The sequence below is a fragment of the Bicyclus anynana genome, chromosome 17 (assembly GCF_947172395.1).
Source record: "Bicyclus anynana chromosome 17, ilBicAnyn1.1, whole genome shotgun sequence".
Taxonomy (NCBI): Eukaryota; Metazoa; Arthropoda; class Insecta; order Lepidoptera; family Nymphalidae; genus Bicyclus; species Bicyclus anynana.
Window position 1 is genome coordinate 12,979,742 of NC_069099.1, and position 23,787 is coordinate 13,003,528.

A 23,787-nucleotide genomic window follows, 5' to 3' on the forward strand; every position below is an offset into this window, starting at 1 on the left:
CTTTCCTATGACGAGGGTGGAATGTTTTTTGGGTGACAGTTTTGAATTAGATGGCAACTATCAAGTTCAATGAAGTTAATTCTGGTTTCGATTTTCAGCTAAGGTTAATTAAAAAAAAATTGAGCTATGAGAGCCGTGGTTCCGGAGGGTGTGGGATCGATTCCGGTCCGGGGCATGCACCTTCAACTTTTCAATTGTGTGCATTTTAATAAATTAAATATCACGTGTCTCAAACGGTGAAGAAAAACATCGTCAGGAAACCTGCATACCAGAGAATTTTCTTAATTCTATGTGTGTGTAGTCTGCCAATTCGCATTGGGCCAGCGTGGTGGACTATTGGCCTAACCCTTCTTATTCTGAGAAGAGACTCGAGTTCAGCAGTGAGCCGAATATGGGTTGATAACGAACGAACGAAGCTAAGTAGTAGTGGTTAGGGGGCATACTTCAAAAAGTCGATAGACTTTTGGGATTCCAAGGTGTGATGGTGAACTCGCACCAGAAAGCGCAGTGTTGGTTGACCTACAAGTAGGTGGGCCAATGGGACCAGGGGGCAGATGGATGCATGCAGGTCAAAACCGTGGTGTAGGGAAGTCATATGATGTCTATCTAGCAGTGATTGTCCATCGGCTAATGATGATGATGATGATGGGCTATGTACCATCTCAGTCGCAGTCTCTTTTGATATTTAATGGTTTTAATAATAATATTAAATAAGGCTGAGTTTATTTAATCTCTGGAAAACACCAAGTTAGAGCATCGGGTGGGAATACATTTTAGGGATGATGACAGTTTTTTAATTTGTTTATAAATTACCTAGTAATATGCTTATAGTCAAGCAATTTTGTAAAAGTAACAGTGCAATCATTACTTTCGGAGCTACAAGGATTTAAAGGGTCAGATTTGCGGCGCTGCCACGGATCCCTGAAAAACACCCCAAACAAAATGGCACGATTTAGTGACGTCGTTGGCTCGCTAATCGTTAGGTTTGTATGGGCGTTCAAACAAAATTACTAATATCTTTGTTATTTGTGCGTTTACGTTTATAGTTAATTCATTGAAAAATGTCACATTTAATGTAAGGAAGCTAAAACTGTATGAATTTTTATCTAATTACGATAAAAAAAATCAATATATTTAGAAATTTTATAATCTTATTTATTTTGCAAATATCCAGACAATCTTTGCTTATTATCCATAAATTAGTAAACATTGACCTTATTTACCCAAATGTATCATAAAAATCAATATATTCAAACCTAGTCATCATCCCCATTGCATAGTCAGGTAAAAATTGTACGTAAGAAGAATAATTAGACCACACGCATTCCCACATTACCAGGACATTGAAACGTATAGATACATTCTGCAGTTTGGAATAGTCAACCTATGTTAGTATTTTACGCACTTACCAAGAATTGTCACATTCGGATCCATCCGGTGACCACACGCGTTTTCACTTTAACAAGAGATTACGCTGTATGCGGAACCCGCGTAATTGCTGCTCCATCCCGCCCCCACTCACTCTTTATACGTTTACCGAGAATTTTATTATTTTGTATAAAACCAATATTTTGTTTATAATATAGCCTATTTGAAAGGCCCTTTACAGGTCAGGGGACTTATCACATAATTTTGCAAAACCGTCTAGATATTTGCCCATCTTATACGTAAGAGCTCAGCTGGTAAGTAATGATACCTCAATTAGTGCTAAGAATTGAACGGATGAATTGGTCGATGACGTCCAAAATTGTTAAACAAAACAACCCTTTTTTATTACCCGACTGCGTCAGAAGGAGGGTAATGTTTTTCGAGCGTGTATGTATGTGTGTAAGAATGTTCATTTCTTTGGCACGCCCTATAGCCAAAACGGCCTTTTACATTTGAGGTGTCATTGAGTTCGTTAAAACTGTGGTAATGACATAGGCTATATAAATTTTCAAAATGGTAACCGTAAATGAAAAAAATGTGGGGGGTAAGTTTTTTTTACCTTATCCTAACAACATGGGTATCAAATACGACCTTTCGTACAACATCTCACCCAAAAATCACATTAACGGGTTAATTAACCTACATTTACCCCTAAGGATATCAAAATAATAAAAATCCAGAATATAATTAAAAATAATCTGCGTAAAAACCACCTGAGACAATAATCGTCTTTGGTCATTTGATGGTGTTTACGTGGTGTAGAAAAAGTTAATTTAAATTTAAACATAGAACATATTTGTGGTGCCACCTGTCTGTAATTAGGCCTAATTGATTTTATACGTTAAAATGTCACTTAGTTACCAAATGCTCGCACCGTGAAATATGCTATCGTAAAATTTTATTATCGGAATAGCGGAGTGGATACCACGATTTTGCCTGTATGGAGCTTATTTTTTTCGGATATCGTCTGAAGTTAATGATGTCCAAACATTATTATAACGTATTTTATAGCTACCCGTAGCAGACTGGACAATGTCTCCTCCGAACGTTGACTTACAATAGATTAAAGATTAAAATTTTGATGCCATCATCATTATCAAGCAGCAAGACATAGACCTTTTATAGGGACTTCCAAACATCACGATCCTGGGGCTGTAGTCGTCAGTCGATTCTCTTTCTACAAACGCTACGAAAACTAAAAAAAAAATATGGGAATGACTAATCTGAAACTCTGTCGATAATGAATGTCACTACCATATATTTTTAAACTAGCTGGCGCCGCGCGGTTTTACCCGCGTGGTTCCCGTTCCCGTAGGAATATGGGAATAATAACATAGCCTATAACATTCAAGAATTTTCCAAATCAGACCAGTAGTTCCTGAGATTAGCGCGTTCAATCAAACAGACAAACAAACAAAGAAACAAACTCTTCAGCTTTATAATAATTATTAGTATAGATTTTCGAAGCGTTTGCGACTGTAGAAAGACAATCGTACCACATGGCTACAGACCCTGGGGCGCCTGCATCCAGCGAATCCCTGCGACTCGCTTGATGTCGTCAATTCATCTGTTGAGGGGTCGACCAACACTGCGTTTTCTAGTGCGGGGTCGCTATTCTAACACCTTGGGACCCCAATTTCCATCGACTCTTTGAATGTGACAGTAACTATTAACATATTATTTTAAAACCTGATTTTTATAATAACATGTTACGTTTGAACTTTTAATTCAATGTTCATTAAAATTAATTTATTCTAAAAACAATATTCATTAGCACTATCGAAAAACATCTCAGCTGTATATAAATGAAATGATACTACTTTCTGATACCAATTAGTTTACTAAAGAATTACTAATTTATAACTTGTTGGCTATTTTTCTTAATCGCCCAATCATGTATAGTGGAATTAATTTTAGTTGCATTATAAATGATGTTTGGGACACCAAGAAAGCGATTAATCGACGAGATTGACATTTACTGTGTTAAGATCTTGTAATCTCTACGTCTGGTTTGGAAAAACATTTTTCTGTTTGTAAAGTTTCCATATGTTACTCAGGATCTGATGATGGTATCCTGAAAAAATTAAGAAAATTTATCAAACTTTTCAATGCATCAACAACATTTCTTTTTCATTTCACTTCATTTTGGAGTCAGTATTTTTTTTGCAAATGTTAATTTAAGTATATTATATTTATAGCCGGTTTCACCACCTTCTTAATAAGTGACAGATATAGTCTAAGTAGTAAGTTTTGTCATTAATCATTATCAACCCATATTCGGCTCACTGCTGAGCTCGGGTCTCCTCTCTGAATCAGAGGGATTAGGCCAATAGTCCACCACGCTAGCCCAATTGGCAGACTTCACACACGCAGAGATTTAAGAAAATTCTCTGGTATGCAGGTTTCCTCACGATGTTTTTCCTTCATCGTGTGAGACACGTGATATTTAATTTTTTAAAATGCACACAACTGAAAAGTTGAAGGTGCATGTCCCAGACTGGATTCAAACCCGCCCTCCGAAATCAGAGGCAGAGGTCACATCCCCTAGGCTATCACGGTTCTCCTGAGTTTTATCATTAAAATCTTTAAACAAAACTTATGAATAAGCTATCTGCAGGCCAATTATGTTATGTTAGTTGATAAGTGCGAATTTTTTTACGAGTAGCTAATTGAGCCTCAATAGCTCAACGGTAAAAGCGGTACGACTCATCACCGAAGGGTGGCGGTTCGATCCCCGCCCCGTTGGACTATTGTCGTACCCACTCCTAATACAGCCTTTACCGACTAGTTGGAGGGGAATATTGGTCATATTTAAAAGATATAACAAGTATTTTTTTTAAAAAAGGATAGATAGTCATTCTTAAGTCACGTGATTTCATATTTACTATTTATTTAATGCCTATTAACAACCTTTCGTGGATTTCATAGAGTAGAATAGATGACATTTCCCAGAAATTGACATTGTGATATTTGTTAACAATGGCTTTACGTAATACGAAATATGCGATAGTTGGTTGACTTCATGTTTGTTAAAGTACCAATTTTTTCGGCTGACAAGCCGTTGGCGCTGCAGGCGTGTGAGCTTACTTGATTGTCAGTGGCTGACATAAATGTAATTTGTGTAATTTAAGTGAATAGTTGTTGCGATTGTGACTCCACGATGACGTCACTTGTTTGCTCGCACCGTTACATCTGGTTGCGTCCGCCTGATTATAAATATTAATTCGTTTGGATAAAAACAACCGGTTCACGATTCGCACTCATGTGAAGATGCCGCGGTGAAGGTGCTTATAAGAGTAATAATTTAGGAACACTCATTCACTAACTGTTTCTTTGGTGCCGTGGTAAGCTGGTTTGGACAATGTCCAGGGTTCGAATCACGGGTGAGGCCAACAAAAAAAATATGTTATTCGGATTTTTCTTACAAGAAAAATCATAACAGTAGCTTAGAGTTGGGAAGTTGGCGGTGTTAGTACACCTCCGTGCCTCCGAGAGCACGTAAAGGAATCGGTTCTACCCTGATCTTTCACCTGTCGTATTGGTCGTCCCATCAACCACAATTATAGCACACACTTGTGCTATAATTGTGGTTAATCTCAAAATGAGATTGGCTGATGTGGTCGAAAAAACAGAATTCTACCGCGAGCTTATTATTATTTTAGGAACAGAATATACCTAATAGCATGTTCTTATTCGTATATTATTACTAGCGTATATTAAAACCTCGCGGTTTCACCCGCGTAGTTCACATTTCTGTGGGAATAGGGGGATAAAATATGGCCCATGTTACTCACTGATAATGTAGAATTTTATTCGTAAAAGAACCTCCTCCTTTTTTTAAACAATACACAAAACATTAACAGTTAAAGAATACACTTAACATTAATCAAAAAATAATTACTTATACCCGAACTAAAACAATTCTCAATATTTTATAGTCTGAAGCAAAACCTGAATCTATATAAATATTTGTATGTATATAAGTGAAAGGTCTTCACAAAACTTCGGAAACAGCTTTACGTACAAAGATAGGCAGGGATTAAGGACGTCTAAGGGCTGACAAAGTTGCGGATGTCCGCTAGTACCTTAAAGCCTTAATGTTTCATAGTTTAAAACAAAGTCTCAAGATTTTATATTCTAAAACAAAGCATCAATATTTTTACTCTGTAACAAAATCTCAATATGTTTTGGTCTGAAATGACTTATAGTCTGAAACTAAATCTCAATATTTTATAGTCTGAAAGTAAGGCTCAATATTTTGTGGTCTGAAACTAAGCCTGAATATTTTATAGTCTGAAACTAAGCCTCAATATTTTATAGTCTGAAACTAAGTTTCAATACTTTAAAACCCTTCAAACCCCACATGTACCCACATAACTACATAAAATAGGCTTAAAATAAATCCTAGGAATTTATCTCGTCTTTACAATTAATATGCTTAAATGCAAACAGGATCTATAAGAATGATCATTAATATGAAGTCATAACCAATTACATTATTAATAATATTTCGTGTAATCTACATCAATGACTCAGTTAAAAATCATAGGTTAAATGATTAATTCACGATTAACGGGAGTTTTTAACCGACTTCCAAAAAGGAGGAGGTTCTACGTTCGGCTGTATGTATGTTTTTTTTTTTTTTTATGTATGTCCAGCGATAATTCCGTCAATTATGGACCGATTTTAAAAATTCTTTTTTTGTTTTGTAGGGTTTACTTCCAGGGTGGTCCCATTTTTTTCATGTCAGGATCTGATGATGGCATCCTGGAGAAATTGAGGGGAACTTTCGAAAGTTGTAGAACGGGCTAGTACGTTTATTAGTGTTTCCATAAGGTATTTTAAATCACTACAACTTTATGAAGGTTTGGAGTTGGTCTGATGATGAGGCCGAAACACAGACGATGGAACTCGTCAAGGATTTACAGCAATCACCTTTTGTTTGGGCTTGATTAATTTGTATTGATGAGTACTTTCCACCTATATAGGTTGTGACTGTATTAAGGGTCTGGTGATGAAGACGAGGGACAGTGAAGAGAACTCCTCGACGGTTCACAGTAGCTACCTTGTGTTTGGACTTGATAAATTTGTATTGATGAGAACTTTCCACCTAGATGGATTGTGACTGTATTAAGGGTCTGATGATGAAGACGAGGGACAGTGAAGAGAACTCCTCTACGGTTCACAGTAGCTACCTTGTATTTGGACTTGATAAATTTGTATTGATGAGAACTTTCCACCTAGATGGATTGCGACTGTATTAAGGGTCTGGTGATGATGACGAAGCACAGTGAAGAGAACTCCTCGACGGCTCACAGTAGCTACCTTGTGTTTGGACTTGATAATTTTGTATTGATAAGAACTTTCCACTTAGATAGGTTGTGACTGTACACACGCAGTGGGAATGCTAACACTAAAAATAAAAAAATAAAAATTTTAATAAAAAAAATTCAACCGACTTCCAACTCAAAAACTAACTTTAACTAAAAAGCAAAAAATAACATCTTACCTATGTGCTACCTTCTGATCAGTTTGAAGGCGGTGCCAAGTCAGTGTCGTGTTTTAATTAAAGCTGTTTTTTGGAATAACCACAGAAATTTTGTAGTTTAAACGTATTTAATTAAAACATCACTGGCTTGGTACCGGCTTCAAACTGATCAGAAGGTAGCACATAGATAAGATGTTATTTTTTGCTTTTTAGTTAAAGTTAGTTTTTGAGTTGGAAGTCGGTTGAATTTTTTTTATTAAATTTTTTTATAGATAGATGTCGTGATTTTTCGCAGTACAACCGTACAACACTAATTAATTAATATTTATGTAAAATAACAATTATAATAAAGAGTTTTGTTCGCTTTTCATTGCGTATCTGTAATGCGGAACTAGATAGTTCTGATATTATAACGAAGCATTGTAATGTATACTATAATAGCTTAACGAGTTGGACTGAGATTTGAAAGGTTCTGTCATGTAACTGCATCACTGGTCTAATGGTTAGCCATGTGGCTTTCTATCAGGAGATTCTGGATTCAAGTTCTGGGTCGGGCTCTGAAATACTTACTGAGCTTTTCTTTCTTATAAGAAAGTATAGCGGACGCCCGCGACTTCCTCTGCCCTTAGATTTCCTGAATCCGGCCCTTTAGTAAAATTCCGGCTGTTTGGTTGAGGAATGAGAAGTGCCAACATATTTTTGTGCTCCGTAATTTTTTTAAATTTCAGATAGGCGAATTAAATTTCTTATAGAATTACAATTCATAAAAAATAGTTTGCATATTCTACAATTTAAAGAAAATAGCGATTTTTAAGTATAGAAAGATTTATGAGTATTTTAGTGAATAGCGGATATATTCTTCCGGATTCCCCAAATTTTATCTTTGTATGTCAAGTGATTTTCTATATTTCGCGCCTATCTATACAAATATTGTAAAGCTGAAGAGTTTGTTTGTTTGTTTGTTTGTTTGATTGAACGCGATAATCTCAGGAACGACAGGTCCGATTTGAAAAATTCTTTCAGTGTTAGATAGCCCATTTAGCGAGGAAGGCTACAGGCTATATATAATCCCCATATTCCCACGGGAATGGGAACCACGCAGGTAAAACCGCGCGACGTCAGCTAGTCGCTTATATATGTATAGTATTTACGTAGATTATGACTAAAAAATCTCCAATAAGCTTCATATCCCCTCTTCTATAAGAAGAAAGACCTGGCTCTGTTAAAAACACATTTTTAATCGATGTTTAGTTAACCCTTGTCTACAATCACATTTAATTGTAAGTGACAACTGTATTTAAGATGATAGACAAGTCTCTTTGAATGGGGATGATGACTAGGTTTGAATATATTGATTTTTATGATACATTCGGGTAAATAGGGTCAATGTTAACTAATTTATACATAAAAAGCAAAGATTGTCTGGATATTTGCAAAATAAATGAGATTATAAAATTTCAAAAACTAATAAATTTTTTTTATCGTAATTAGATGAAAATTCATACAGTTTTAGCTTCCTTACATTAAATGTGACATTTTTTAATATATGAACTATAAAGATAAACGCACAAATAACAAAGATATTAGTAATTTTGTTTGAACGCGCATACAAATCTAACGATCATTACATTGCCTATGACGTCATTTTTTCGAGCCATTTTGTATGGGGCGTTTTTCAGGGATCCGCGGCAGCGCCGCAAATCTGACCCTTTAAATCCCTGTAGCTCCGAAAGTAATGATCGCAGATACCCTGTTCCTTTTACAAAATTGCTTTACTATTAGTATACTCTTAATTTATATACAATTTAAAAAACTGTCATCATCCCTATTAGTGTTCCGTAGACACAACTAACTTATCAAGCGACCTGCTTTGTGTTGCATTAATAGTGATGTTCTAGCATTACTATTTTGAAAGACACATTTGTTTTGATTGCAATTTTACTGTGGGAGGTCTGTATTTTGAAAGGAACGTTAAATCTGCAAAAGATTAAACAACATGATAGTGAACAAAGAAAATTTGCTTTTAGAGATATCTGCATTTAAAGTGATGTAAATGTTACACAAAACGCATTTTTGTTTAACTAAAAGTCGTGTTGTTTTATCATTAACATCACCAGTATATTTTTTGCATGGCATCAACTTTTTATCCGACTTCAAAAAAAGGAGGAGGTTATCAATTCATCGGAATCTTTTTTTTTTGAACCCGCATTAATTAGATAAATATTTTTTTTGTTTCACTCCCTTGTCTACAAATTAAACATAGACAATACAGTAAAAGTGTTCAAAACAGCCAATAAAAATAAGTGGAATTGAATTCATATCCAGTGTAAACTGTCAGCGTCATGTAATATTGTCAAATCTCAATATCACACAAATTAAAAAAAAAATCAAATCGTAGACAGAAAAGCATGTTACAGAACAATTCCTTAAATTGCTTTAAAAACTCCATAAAAAGAACGCGACTACGCGTAGGTCACTGACAATCTGTCAGGGTGTGAGTTACGAGCATGTTGCCATGATAAAACTTCTTAATTAATGTTGTCACTTAATGAAAACATAACATTTTATATAATTAATTTTAAAAAAATGCGGATTCCAATTTTTTATTTATTTTAGGTTTTAAGCCCTATAATTGATGTTCTTTTAAGATAAAAATTATTTGGTCTGCTTACTTGACACTCTGAATAAAGGCCCAGCCTCCATACAGAATTGGGACATGTCCTTTCAACCAAATCCATTCAGTAGTTTAGCGTGAAAAGTAACTAACAAAATCACAAATCATTTATTTCAAGTAGGCTCAGTTTACAAGCAATTTTGACACATCAGTTGACTATTTGTAAAGATTCTACCAGACAGAACATCCAGACATCCTTACAAACTTTCGCTATTATTATATTAATGGAATTGTTATGGTGGAATTGTTATGGAATTGTTAAAACCATGCAGTGTGCATTTGCACCACATATCGAAGTGTAGCTACGATTTAAATACCAACTGGCAGGACAAATTAAGACGACGCTTATACCCAAAGTACCATCGCGTCCACAAGTCGTCATGCCCGAATAAATTGCTCCAAATCGATACACCTACCATCACAAGAACTGACCCATCGATACGTCGTTAACTCTAACGCGCCGGCATGTTATAGCTTTCATAATTCAACTTATTCGATTTTCCAATTAGACCTTAAAAGTTAAAACGTACCGCTTTTAATAAAAACCATATAAAAACTGTATCATGGCACACTAGATAACTGTCACATAGCAATACGTACGAATTTAATTGTGGCGGCGTCTTTGTGGTGCGTATTCCAAGATGGCGGCGTAGGATCAAAGGCGCCGCGCGTGTGACGCCGCGAAATGTCACCGCGGTCGATCAATTAACGGTCTGTACTAACTGATATATTATTATCAGAATTTGAAAGGAGACTAATTCGATTTAATGCAGGTGTACTGTATAGCCTTTAGTGGTGGAATGTTTGATACTAATTCCTAAGAAACTATAGTTAAGCATCCACATAATTATATTTAATAATAATCTATATAGTTTTAATCTATATGGCATCTACGTATATATAGTCACCATAATACACAGTAGCTCAAGATATTGTATATTGTGGATTTTTGTAGAGATTTGCTATACAAAAATGTAAATCTCTTTCTCGTTTATGTTTATTATTGGGGGCATTCTATATGTAGGTGCGATATATAACACACCTAGAAAAGGGCAGTTCAGCATTTTGCAACATTTTTCTACTTAAAATTACCTATTGAAAAAAGTATGTAGCACTGATTGTCAGTTTGGACCCAGTTCAGGTGGTTAGGCTATTGACAACATAGCGGTCTAGGTACTTAGATTAATAAGCGAAACATCAATAACCACTAAAAACTGCTTGTAAGAAATCTTGTTAGGTCAACCGCATCCATTAATATTAATGTTGTATTCATAATCGATACGTAGGTAATATTGCAATTTATTTTATTATATTATAATATTATCTTACAAATATAATACGGTACTTAGGTGTAATTTGTAAGCATTTTGCAAGTATTAGGTAGGTATACATTGACCGACAGTTTATTTTGTATTTGACAGATAATTTTAGGGTCATTTAAATCAAATATCGATAACCAATATGTAAAAGTTTGATGAAATAAAAATAAAGTCACAGTTAATTGGGAGTGCTATGTTCTTAATAAAAGCTTTTATTATATTTTTACATAGATAGACTGTACGAAGCAATACAGAAGTTAATAATAGTAATCAATATTTGTTACTTGAGAAAAAAAAATAATCACGTGAGTTTTAGCCGTGTTTCAATTAATATAAATAACACTCATGATAGTTTAAATTCTAAAATATTTTACATAGTAAAAAAAAATGTTTTTTGTTCTGCTGAAGGCAGGAAATGCAGATAAATGCAAGCTTTAAAAAATAAATAAAGTTCTTTTAAAATTTTCCTCAAACAATTCCTCGAGCATTCACTTTACGTAATATATCCAAATGACAACTTATTGTTGTCATACTTTCACATGTCAATTTTAATTAAAGCATTTCATACTTTATTACATAAGATTAAAGTGCATGCAAATAAAGAAACTCGTACTTATTAACACGTAGGTAGATGAAGAAAGATGTAAATCAAAACAGTCGTACCTATTATTATTACATACATTTAACTGTCAAAGTACATGTATAGACATGACGTGCAAACGTCAAATCGGAAATGGTTAAGTGGAACGGGGTATACCTGTAATTCGCAGTAACAAAGCTAATTCGTTATTGATGGCGCTAGCGATTGCCGCAGTCATGCTCGCGACGACTTATCTTAACCGCTTTAATTACAGATATTATTTACACCTCACGACTTCAGAACTGGTTATGGATAGCTCGTAAATGTTAAACTGTTGGTGTAATGTTGACATCAGAGTGGTAAAATGTAGGCTAATATTATGTTGCGAAGGATTATCTTAACTAAGAGAAACTTTTTAACGTCACAACAATCTTTTATCATTCGTGATTTTGACGAAATCTTTGAAAGTCTGGAGCTAATCTATACTAATATTATAAAGCTGAAGAGTTTGTTTGATTAAATGCGCTATTCTCTGAAACTACTGGTCGGAAACGGAATTGAAAAATTCTTTCAGTGTTAGATACCCCATTTATCGAGTAAGGCTATATATTATCCCTGTATTCATACGGGAACGGGAACCACGCGTTTGAAACCGCGCGGCGTCAGCTAGTCTTGAGATGAAATTCTGCGAAGATTTAATTTAAACCTAGGGACATGGGACATTCTTTTTAAAATCTTGTAAAATAAATAACTAATGATTCCATAGATTATAAAACCGTGTTCAGTCTAATTATATTTACACATACTCGTAGGTTACATTAGTCTGTGATGGGTACAGGTAGTCAATTTAGAACTTCATTTTGCATTAGGTACTTATCAAATCAAAAAAAAAAACAAAAATCATTTATTTCAAGTAGGCTCAGTTTACAAGCACTTTTGACACGTCAGACCGTTTGTAAAGATTCTACCACCGGTTCGGAAGGCAGGTTCTGCTGAGAAGAAACTGGCAAGAGACTCAACAGTTGCTCTTTTTAAAAAATCATACAACAGTGTAATTTACAATTGATGACAACATTACAATTTCTTATAGTTTTACTTCCTGTGTGAAGGTGGACACGTTAAATATAATAATCAGTAATTTCATTACCACTTTCACGTGCTCAGTTGGATAATGAAATTAAGACCCATTAAATTTGGAGACCAACAAAACCATCATATATTCGAATTTAAAAAGTTCAAAACTGTTACCACGTTTAGCACGTTTACCTCGTTTGGAAAACCATCCTTTTTATCAAATTAAAATTCTACAACATAATAGGGATATAAGTTAAAATACAAACATAGGTTAAATCGCCAGTTGAGCTAAATCTTAAGATTTAGTGTTGCCGAATGTCTTCCTGGACATAGATTATAATAATTTCTCTCTGCTTATACTAGCTGATATGGTAGAAAAAATCGTCATGTGTTACAACTGCTGGATGATTTCCTGAACAATATTGAAGCTAAGCTAATTTCTCTGCCTGCTGTTAAATATTGGCTGATTTAATACGAAGATTAGTGCAGGGGTCGTGTTCTAGTCGAATTCGTGACATGTAAAAGTGTCTTATTCTGCGGGAGACAGATACGAATGTACACCATTCACAGTCCAGTTATAGGTGCCGCTACAATACATAGTGGTTGGACACCGCACGTAACAGAGCGGCACGGCTTAATGAGCGCGACTGTCCAATGTTACGCGGGTGAAGACACCGTTTCGTCACTGACTGTACATTATATGGAACAGTGATACACGATGGAAGAATTAGATTGTTGACTTACGTGCGCAACTGTACCAGTTCTTTGGACTGTGGAAAAAGTTTGCATGTGTATTCATTACTAATTAGCGGACGCCCGCGACTGCGTCTGCGATAAAATCGGTGTTACCTTTCGTTCTACGAGACGTTTTTGAAGATATATGTAATGGGTATAGTTAGTTATCCCTAAAAGATAGAAATGCCAAGGAAGGAAGTCTGAATTTCAGGCCAGGTTCATTAAAATTGAATGAATGACATGAAATCTTAATTGATCTGAACGTAAATCATCATCACCATCATCATTAACTACCCATATTGGGCTCACTGTTGAGTACGAGTCTCCTTTTAGAATGAGAGGGGTTAATTTAGATCCACCACGCTGGCCCAATGCGGATTGGAAGACTTAACACATGTAGAGAATTGAGAAAATTCTCTGGCTTGCAGATTTCCTCACGATGTTCTTCCTTCATTGTTTGATGCACGTGATTAACATAACTGAAAAGTTGGAGGTTTTCCTGGACTGGATTCAAACCTATGCCCTCCGAAACAAAGGCAGAGGTCATATCTACTAAGCTATCAAAGCGTAACTCGTGTTTCTTTTGAGACCTACCTATTATAAAGTAACGTTTACACTGCGTTGCCTACGCAAATAGTCGTAAATTACTTTTAATTTCTACTTGTATTGCTAATTTGAAACACAAAAACCAACACTACCTATCTAAGATATTTTAGAAACAAAAGACACAGCTCATAACAATGACCCATTGAACAGGTTAGGTATGCACAGAATTAGACGATACAAAACACTGGTAAAAACAATGCGGTGTTAGTCGCTTATCCGACTACGAATCTAGTCTAATGTCGAATATTTCGGACGGCTGTTTTAAAGGGAAACTCGACTCGAAATTAGAATTCCTGAATGTGGGCTAAGGTAGACGAGGAAGCGATTTAATTTTATATTTTGACGATTATTTTCTTTGTTATTAAAAACAAAGCAAAAACATTGTTAGACGTTAGCGTTTATACCTAGTTCGGACTACTTTAGTATTATAGACGAGTGTGAACGATTTTTAGACTGTAAGTCAAAAATTGTTCGTACTCGACTAAAATACTAAAATACTGCGACTATACCGTGTACTGTGTACTGTAAAGACTTTTAAATTTAACTTCTTAGGTTTGCAGGCGTTCTAACCACAGTACAGACATCGCTAATGCCTAGTTCGTTCGCAACTTTAGTATTTTACTCGAGTATGAACAATTTTTGGATTTACCGCCCAAAAATCGTTCTTACTAGACTATAATACTAAAGTACTGCGAACGAACTAGGCATTAGCCATGTCTGTTCCGTGGTTATAACGCCTGCATACCTAAGAAGTTAAATTTTCATGGTGTAAACATCCGTACTTGATCAGCGTAGCGGATTTTGGCCTAAATTTTCTTATTTTTAGCACAATACTATTAATAGGTATTGTGCAGATGGATGGTGTGGATGATGATATACAAAGAAAAAAGTTTGATCTATTTACAAAGTTAAAGGCAGCCTTGTCGCCTTTAAATGAAATCCTCGAAATCGTCGATAGAATTATAAAAAATTAACGGGTTGGTGAATATGATAATTAGAATAGAATAGAATAGAATAGAAATCATTTATTTGTTAACACAACACATAACTACATAATAACTTAAAACTAATACATTTACATCGTAATAATAACTTAAAACTAATACATATATATATAGAAAATATGTTGTGCCAAAAAAATGGACCTGACTCAGCTAAAATTTGTTGTGAGTACATCAGTACCCACAACGCTGGTAAGAAAATGTTAAAATGTATTATAAAAGATAGCCCGACAGTTCACCAGGCTCATGAGTTGTTATTAGGATATTTGTTTAATTATAGGAACACCGTACACTGCACCACCGGCGAAACACCAGCTCGGCTAATGTTCGGCAGAAATCTTAGATCTCGCTTAGATTTAATTTTACCGTTAAGTAATTCTGAGGTTGATGTACACGCAGTACCCGGAAAAAGGTGTTTTACCGTCGGAGATGTCGTGTGGGTCAGGTGGTACAGTGCACGGAAGGAAGCTTGGCAGTTGGGCACTATAAAAGAGAAGATAGGAAATAAAATGTATAAAATTTTTATTCATGACCTTGAAAATTGTTGTATTAGGCATGTCGATCAGATTATAAATTATACTGGCAATAAAATTGCCGACAGCGAGTCTCATCCGTCTTCCACTTCACCATCGGCCCCGGCCTGCCAGCCTAGCGCCGAACCTATAGTAGATCAGTGCACTCAGCCTGAAGTTACAGATGCCGTCGACATGGTGGAAGAGAAGATGAATGAAGCTCAAGTATCAATGGTACCTGATGCCGAACGGGTGACAGACGAAGGAGAAAAAGAGGAGTGGTGTGATTGTGAGGACGGAGAGTGTGAGAGAGGACGCCCTGACACTGCGAGCCTGGGGTCACCGGTACCGCCGGTGACATCGGTGACGTCGCCCCAAGCGCGGGAGGAGCCTCCTCACTGTGAGCTCGAAGCGAGTGCGCCGGTACCGTCTCCCACACACCCTCGTCCAAAACGCCCCAGAAAGCGAATAGATTATAAGAAATATTTTTAGTTTCTAGTAATCGTATTTTTGTTGTCACCAGGTTCCAACAACTAAGTGTGGAGGAATGATGTGTATAATACGTACTCATATTAAAACTACATTCACACCGCTGTATTATAATGCGCCTGCGCTGCATCGCATCTATCTTCAGTCATTAAACGGGTAGCTAACGGAACGGTTGTTTCATTTATGTTGAAGTACACAACACAGACCCTTAGGAGGGAAGAACAGAACACAAAATAATTATATAACTAATAAAATAAAACAAAATACAGTTTAAAAATACAGTAGTGTAATCTCAGAAGAACAAAAAAAAAATTTAATCACAATAGCTAGCAAACACAAAAGAAAAGAAAAATTTAAAAAAAAGGAAAAAAAAATATATAGAATTTATTGTTTATTATTAATTAATAATTAATAATTAATAATTCGAATTAGTGAACACCTTGACCTCTCGTATAAAAAGTCAATAGATTCGCGTAGTCGAAATATCTCTGCTCTCTCTCTCTCTCTCTCAATATACTTCCCTTTTTTGCTGTGAGATATCTCTTTTCACCCATCTAACGAAAATTGCAATTAAAAACCCCCAATTCACTTCAACATAACGACTGTCAAATCGCCGTCATTTCTATCATTAAACGCAAGTTTTATCGCTTCCGCTTGCACCTTGAGCCGCGTAGTGAAACGCACAAGGTGTTATTATGTAAATGATGAGAGCTCGACTTTGGCTGAGTCAATACGCCGGGTAATTGGCGACACGTCCAGTGTGGTGCCGCCTCTAGTGTCTCTGGTAGTACACACTTGACCTCTGCTCGTATCACGATTCTAAATAAAAAAAAAACAACACAAGATTCTCACGACGTGACTCTAATAAGTATGCACCTATGTATTTTGTTCGATATTCAAATGATCAATCATTTTGTATGTTCTAGAGTTCCGTAATGATTAATAAGGAACCTTAAATAGATTTTAAGACCTTATAAGACACTAAGTTGGTAGTTTTTAAGAAAATAATGAAGTTGGTTTTGCTCTGCATCATAAATATCTGATCCGAACCCAATGATAATTTTATACTAATAGATAGGTTACGTGCCTACAAAAATCACCACAAAAAGTGATCCGAATTTAGCTACAACACTTCCATTATATATTTTTTATATATAATTTTTACACTTCCTGAACACACAACTCGACATTGTAGACGATCGTTCGTTATCAACCCATATTCGGGTCACTGCTGAGCTCGAGTGTCCTCTCAGAATGAGAGGGGTTAGGCCAATAGTCCACCACGCTGGCCCAATGCGGATTGTCAGACTTTCAAATGACAATTTATCCAAATTCACTCCATCTATGTAGAGTTTTAAATTGGGATTTTAATATTTACTTTGGTTTAGTCGGGCGACTAAGAAAATCAAGCGCTCATAAGTAAAAAAAATAAGTGTTATTCATGTATCTTAATATCAAGTGACTCGAAAACATTTGCCGAGTCATTGAAAAGATGTCATTAATGTAAATATATACTGAGTCATACAAAAGTTGACATTTCTCGAACATTTATCGATACAGCGGCCATCTCTAGTGGTTGACGTCAGGTCACGATTTTACTTCGAAACTGTTTAATCAGCGCTTCGTTGTGACAGTTGTTATGAAGGTTATTTCCTACTAATTTACGCTAGTATAGTTGACGCCCGCGGATTTACCCGCATAGTTCCCGGTTCCTTGAGAACATGGGGATAAAATATATATGGTACTCACAAATAACGTGACTTTCTAGTGATGCAAGAATTTTCAAAATCGTTTTAGTAGATCCAGAGACCTCCTACAACCAACGATATTTTTTACTAGATAGGGTACTAGCACATCAAAACTGAGGCGGACCAATGTGCATAACAATTGTCTTAATTTAATTTAGTCGCTTATTAAACAACGAAAGTTATTTAAATATATACCTAAATATTTCTCTTTGACGCCTTTTTATTATATACTAATGCTAGATTTTTAATTATTTAATAATTATAAATACATAAGTTAACATATAAAAACTCGTTTATCCAGATAAATATTTTAATCTGTGCTGTTTATTAATGATTATTTGTTCTGAGGTTTGTGGGGTAATTGTTGTCTAGGTAAAGAATGATGATATATTATTTATGTGGGGATAAGTTAAATTTAACTAATGTATTAACCATCTAATAAAGTAACGATTTGTTTAAGAATGAATAATAAGATATTTGGAATACAGTTTAATCATTTCAGGTTGTTTTTTATTCCAATTTTTACACTAATAAGTATTATACAGGAAGAAATTTTTTTAAGTACGGATATTTTTATATTTTGTACATAAACAAAATTTAATGAACACGTATTTTTTCTTTTTTTTTTTAACTCAAAAATAACAAAGTTATCGTTAGCTAAAGTTATTTACGTTTAAACAGAATTTGAGGGTCACCCTATCGCTGTACTAGGTAATAGGCAACTACAAAATCAGCTGGTAGGTAGGTTAGCGAGCGCCCGCGCCGAGGGCCGTTGACCTTTGTGCGTTTATTTTATTTTTGTTTGATACCTATTATTTTTATAATAATTACGTCACTTTTGAGCTGAGTACCGATATTCCTTTCATACTTTATTGGGCTTAGGACCATCAATAATGCCTGAAGTGCATGCGTAATAATAATAATAAAAACTATGAACTTTCGATTGAAATAATGAAATACAAATGATGATTATTATTACGCAAACTTTTGCATTAAAGGCGTATTTAAAAAATTGTAATCAGCATATTTACATTCATCAATGATATCTACTTACTAAGTTTGTTTTTGTTAATTTGAAAATTTTAATCACTGTATTTTAACAATTGTTCGAAATGAAGTCCATTCCTTTGAAGGCACAACCGAGCACGTTTTAATAAAATTTTCATTTAGTTTATTTATAACACTTGTTCCTCACATTAGGCACTGCGGGGTTCAGGATTCCTTGGGCTCGTGGCCTAGGAACACTCACTCGTACATTGAGCAAGCTGCACGAAGGCGTTCATTGCTGAGCAAATACACTCGCCCTATTTCGTAATAGTCGCGATTTGAAAATCCCGACATAGTAAATGCGCAAGCGACGGCAGATTGTCTGTCACTGGTCGCCCATCGGCAATTCGGTAGGCGTCCTCAGGGATTTTTCGATCCCCTCACCTCTGCCACCCCCGTCAGTCGAAGCCGAAGCGATATGCCTACGGCCGGTATTTCTTTGTCGGCGTCTTACAAAGTGCCGCCAGCATTTGCGCAGTTTGTTTGGTAATGTGTCCATTATTTTGTTATTTCTGAGACATAAATTGATAAAAAAAAATTACATAAAATGTATCGAACTGTTTGTAGATTTATGTTCTATTAATGATACTGAACCACGAAAAAAAATTTCGGTACTAAAGTCCGAATCACCCTGTAGAGAGGTAAAATTTGTGACTGTTGTACCTAGATAAGCAATGATTATTTTATACTATAGATAGGTTACGCCCATACAAAATCACCGCAAAAAGTGATTCGAATTTAGCTACACCACTGAGCGCACACCTGCACAATTTTGGCTTTAATTCCACTATATATTTATGTTTATATAGTTTTACACTTCCTGAACACACAACTCGACATTGTAGACGATATTTAGGTATTATCTGTATAAATAACGTTCGTTGTTTAATAAGCGACTAAATGAAATTAAGTCAATTTTCCACATTTGTCCGCCTCAGTTTTGATGCGCTATTGGCATATCTCTGGTATAAAATATCATTGGCTAGAAAAAGAACAGCTCAGAGGAGAAAAAAACCTACTGAACTGCTTAGTTATTTCCTAGATATTTATTCTAATAGATGACTAAGTAAAGGTGCGACAAGCAATAATAATTAATAGAAATTAATAAACATTAAATTAAAATTTATTACTATTTTATGTATAAGGTATTAACTAATTTAATTTCCTTATAATATCGATTTGTCATCATGATATCGATGGAGATGGCCTGTACGACGTTTCCGTTTATATAATTTTTATTTTACAGTTTTCAATGTCTTAACAATTTAAAATTCTTTTCTAGTAAAATTTATTGAAAAGCCACCTAAAAGATAAAGATTTTATTAATTGACATGCTTAACTAAACATTTCTATCATTGAAAACCCTAAGTTACGTGATTTTGTACGATGCCGTGTAGAAACCAAAAGGGGTGTCGATTTTCATCCTCCTTCCTTACAAGTTAGCCTGCTTACATCCTTCCAACTTTTAAAATTAAGTTTTATAAGAAATCCTTTTATTAATTTAATATATCGGACCCTTATTCCATTTACTATACGAAATTAATATTGTTTATATTAAATTTGATATGAGTCAACAACCCTATTGTTTTAGGTATCTTACTTAACTACGTCAAAGTTAGTGAACTGGCCGGCTGGGTCCTTGAAACCTGCTGTCTCTCAATGTCACCATGGTCCAAACACCATAAATACCATCGAACTTGCTTATGGCAAGAGCATGGACTGATAAACCTTCAGCCTTCATAGAATGAGGGTCTAGCTGGCAGCCTCTCGTACTAGTAAATCGAACAGGAAACTGACTAACCCGTAGTATACAGGTTGCTCCATCGATGCGGTCATTGGAAAACTGGTGCAGTCAGCTATTGTATTGAAATTAGCTGATATTATCAGTACGAATTACAACTATATTGGTCATATTTTTGCATATAGTACACATAAATATTTATATCGGTCACGATCAAGGACGGTTGTGGAATGTTGAGAATTAAATCGAATTTACGTTGTTATTGATACTCGTAATTATATACATGAGAATGTGATTTTATTCTAATCCTATACTTACGTTTAAGAGCCGTGATAGCCCAGTGGATATGACCTCTGCCTCCGATTCCAGAGGGTGTATGTTCATCCGGTCCGGGGCATGCACCTCCAACTTTTCAGTTGTGGTCGTGGGTCATGGGTCGTGTCTGTCAATAGGGGTCTGGTGATGGAGATAAAAAACGCTTAAGGGAACTCCTCAACGGTTTGCAGCAGCAACCTTGTGATTGGGCTTGATAAATTTGTATTGATGAGAGCTTTCCACCTAGATGTGTTGTGACTGTTATTAAGGGTCTAATGATGAAGACGAAGGACAGTTAAGGGAACTCCTCAACGGTTTACAATAGCTACCATGTGATTGGGCTTGACTAATTTGTATTGATGAGAACTTTCCACCTAGATAGGTTATGACTGTTATTAAGGGTCTGATTATGAAAACTAAGGACAGTTAAGGAAACTCCTTAACGGTGGCTTTGGTTGGTCCTTTTATCTAAGTAAATATAACACGCGACCAAAAAACGCGCCAAGTAAATATAATACGCGAACAAAAACGCGCGGCCTTCGGCCGCGCTTTATCGTACACCGGCCTTCGGCCGGGGGCGTTCATTTATAGAGCCTCTGACCGTGGCTTCGGCTAGTCATTTACCCAAGTAAATATATTGCGAGGACAAAAAACGCGCGGCCTTCGGCCGCGCTTTACTATACACCGGCCATCGGCCGGGGGGGTTTTTATATAGAGCCTCTCACCGTGGATTCATCTGGTCATTTTATCCAAGTAAATATAATGCGAGAACAAAAAACGCGCGGGCTTCGGCCGCGCTTTACTATACACTGGCCTTCGACCGAAGATCTGAGATAAAGCCTTGGCTTCAGCTGGTCATTTTATCCCAGTAAATATAATGCGCAAACAGAAAACGCGCGGCCTTCGGCCGCGCTTTGCTATACACCGGCTTTCGGCTGGGGGGTTCTTATATAGAGCCTCTTCGCCTCTTCGCCTCGCCTTCAAATTGATCAGAAGGTAGCACATACAATATTATTTTTTGCTTTTTAGTTTAGTGGATACATTTATGTGATTTTGAAGTCGGTTGTTTTTTTTATTATTAGTATTTTTTTTGTATTTATTGTATTGTATGTTTCTTTGTGTAAAATAAAGTGTATTTTCATTTCATTTCAAAAGCTCAATATTTCATTGATTGTCTGCCGCAGGACTCGAATTCAGGACCTAGCGATCCGACCCCACAACCAGACAGTTAAATAATAACTTGTAATAAAAACGCAGCCTGTTGCTATGCATTCTTGGCAAGCTCCGAGTAAACAACTTAGCTAACCTAGGTAGATATTTCGAATTCGTGATATCACGTAGGTAAATCATACGGGTAATTTTAACCGAGAAATTGCGGTGACTCAAGCAAAATTGTCCACTCGTGATCCTCTATGACATCTGATTATTGCGCTCATGTTTCCTGATGTTATCTCGCTGAGCATAAGCAAATACCTACTCGTATCCAAAGATTTTCAACTATAGATAACTAGCGGACGCCCGCGTCTTCGTCCGCGTGAAACTCGATGTAAACTTTCACCTACCTCTACCCTACCCCTACCCTACCCCTACCTCCCTGCTAATTGTCAGCTAAATCGGTTCAGCCGTTCTTGAATTATAAGTGGAGTAACTAACACGACTTTCTTTTATATATGTAGATTATGTTACGTGCCTATAAAATAAAAGTGATCCGAATTTAGCTACTCAACTGAGCGCACACATGCACAATTTTATATTTACTTACATTATATACTTACCTACTGTATATGTATGTATATAATGTATACCTATAGTTCTTACATTTCCTACAGGGTTATTATGTATCTCGGTGTACCATTTAAATAATGAACCACTACAATGTTTTTCATCATATTTTCGTTTATCATTTAACATAGTATATTAATTGATTATGAAACACGGCTGAAACTCACGTGATATTAGGTCGGAGTATGCCCGACTAGTTTCGAACCCATACGGGGCCCTTAGTCATAAGCTGGTTCTTGCATCCCGGCACGATCCAAACTACGAAGCGGCTGCGCGACGAATTAATATGAATAACACTCACGATAGTTTAAATTCTAAAATAACATAGTATATTCAACGAAATGACATAAATATAATACATTTTACGTAAATTGGCAGTAATATTAGTAAGATTACTGCAACGAAAAACCGTTATTTTCGTATTTTCTTTGAAATAATCATGTTAGATGATCGTAAAACAAAACACTGCCGTTTAATGTAAACTGACGTAGTCAAGATAATTTTGTTAAAATAACTATGTTAGATGATCACAATTACGAAAATACGATGAAAAACATTGTAGTGACTTACTATTTGAATGGTACACCGAGTTACATAATAACCCTGATGAACACACAACTCAACATTGTAGACAATATTTAGGTATTATTTTTTTTTATTATTTTATTATATATTTTTTTTTCGCGTGTGGGACCCTCGTAACTTTAATTTTAAGTTTTCGACCACCATTATATCACGACATGACTTGAAGCCTAATTGATATAAATTAATTTTGATTATTTGCCAAGTTTCTTAATGAGTCCTTAGGATAGGCAGTGTGTTTGTGCATCTATTAAGTGCACATTACTGAGCGTCGTGGTGGGTCAACGCTCCAAATCTCCCTATCTTGTAAGAGGAATGCGTTTACCACTAAGAATAGATTGATGACGACATATTCCATAGAATTATCGAAATGACGTCATTGTTAATGCGCGAAAAAACTAATTTCTGATTATAAAGCGTGAAGCTTACGGTTTATCCCAACACGATAAACGTCATAAACTGTACTGAGTTTCCTCAGCGAACTGTGCAAGTCATCGGTTCGTTTAGATTAGAAGAACAGCCCCCTAGCCAAGTGGTACGTCGATTCTATTTCTACGATCGCTAACGCTTCGAAAACTAGATAAATGTATGGGAATGACATTTGCTATCGATAGGTCACGTGATCGAGATCTGTCATTCCCATACATCTTTCTAGTTTTCGAAGCG